The following is a 2263-nucleotide window of genomic DNA, read 5'->3' on the forward strand; positions in this document are numbered from 1 at the left end:
AACTCTTCTTTTCTAGCATTAATATTCTTCCTAATCTCCTTATTTAGTCTTTTACATGCCTGATCAAAAGCATGCAGGTCATTCAATGTTCTTCTCCATTGATATCCATGTTTCGGCTCATGGTAGAGGAAGGTAACATGACCATCTTCCAAGACTCTCTTCAACTTGTCTTTCTCAATCAACATAGTGGCTTGAACCTACAAGAAAATTTTAAAATGTGTGAGTTTCCAAAAAAAACTTAGTAAGAAACCTCAGCTTACCTTGGTACCTCTCCTCGTTCTTGCATTTCCAGATCTACCAAAGGATGTTAGAGGACAACATATTCCAAAAGAGATTTGAATCCTTATGAAGATCAGAGATATGGCCAGGAACAATGTTGATAATAGCAATATTAATAGGATAAATAATACCAAACATTTTCCAAATCTCTTTACCAAAAATACAGTCAAATAAAATGTGTCTACCAGTATCAAGAAGCCTGCAAAGGCTACATATATTAGAATCATCATGAACTTTTTTAATGGGAAGCCTATCCAACATAACAAGCCATTTAAAACATTGAATTTTTGGTTCAATAGGAGATTTCCATAAGTAATCAAAATAATTTTTCTAAACACCAGCTTCAAAAGAAGAGTACCAAGCATTATTCACGTGCTCAATGATATCTTTATTTTGATCAATAATTCTATAAATATTCTTAGCTTTAAGGTTAACCATGACAACTCCATCTAGCCATTTACGTTTAAGATGCCTATGAGAATCAACAAAACAAACATTGGGCAGACCCTTAGAGGCTTGAATAATCATATTGTAAGTTTTCTTTTGCAAATATGGGGATGTCATACTCCCTTTTAAGCTCATCCCATGGAGTGAGGTAATCTTACTCAAAGACATGAACAAATTGATTTAAACCTTTCTTGGCCCAAGACCTGGCAGAGCATCCTTGGGACAGGGCTAGGGGTTTGCCATTAAGGTGGAGATTCCACCAAATGGATCTTTCACCATGGATAATTTTTTTTACTATAATAGTCCTTGTTGGTGATAAATTCCCTGACATGGTCCTAGGCCTTCCAAATAGATTTGAACACAATAGAGCCTCGGATGATGACAGGGAAGCATCCAACAAGGAGATCACAAAAAGGGAGATTCTTCCAAGACCTAGCCTTCTTAGGACAACCTCTTTTAATGTTATGTATAATAAGCACCTTCCAAGGACTGTTACCCTCCAAGGAGTGAAAGATCCATTTAGTGAAAAGGGCAATGCCTTGGATTTCGAGGTCCTTAAGCCCCAAGCCCCCGAGGATCTTTTTGGCATGGCACCACTCCCATTTAATAGCATGCAACATTTTTTTACCTTTAACATCAAACGAAAGAAATTGTCTAATAGCTTTTTGGATTTCCAAAATTGGATAGTCACTAAATAACCAAGCAGAAGAGTAATATAAATTGTATGGAGATAGAATCTTTTCAAAAACTTGAAATCTACCAGTTAGAGAGAGGGCTCTATTATGCCATTTATTAAGCTTCTTGTGTATCTTATCCTTAATCTAGGACCACATGTCCTTGAGAGCAAGTTCAACAAAAAAAGGGATCTCAAGTACTTAACAATCTTATTGGGACCACCTGATTGGAAACTATAATGGGAAAACCAGTCAGTAGGTTGGTCATGCCAACCTAGATAGATGGATTTAGTTGGGAGATGTGAGCACCAGGAATAGAGAAAAATAATTCAAGCTTTCCTTGAAGGATCTTAAAATTATTTTCAGAAAGTTCAAAAAATAGGGTGGTTTCATCGGCAAATTGATAATTAACAAGCTCATCATCATTAGGGAGATACAGATCTCTGACCTCAGGGGATAGAGAGCTATCCTTGAGAATATAGAAAGAGCTTCTGAGGCAATGAAAAATAGGGTAGGAGCTAATGGCCAACTCAACCTATTGGAGTGATCAAGATGGAAGGGGGTTGATAGGGAATTGTTAACCTCAACCTAGGCAGAGGCATCTTTAAGAAGAGCCTAGACAACATTACAAAAATATGGGGGGAATCAAAATGCTTCTAGCATCATAATAATGAACTTCCATTCAATCCTATTGTACGCCTTTTCAAAATCAAGAAGAAGCATGGATGAATCCTAGTGAGAACATTTAGCCCATTCCATGGCTTCCTAGCTAGTAATAAGGTTCTCAAGGATGTTCCCACCCTTGATGAAGCCTATCTAGGTGTCACAAACAAATTTAGGGAGAATATGAACTAACCTGAGAG

The sequence above is a fragment of the Cupressus sempervirens genome, chromosome 8, assembly GCF_028749045.1.
Source record: "Cupressus sempervirens isolate cs-2001-9-10 chromosome 8, ASM2874904v1, whole genome shotgun sequence".
In the NCBI taxonomy this organism is placed as follows: Eukaryota; Viridiplantae; Streptophyta; class Pinopsida; order Cupressales; family Cupressaceae; genus Cupressus; species Cupressus sempervirens.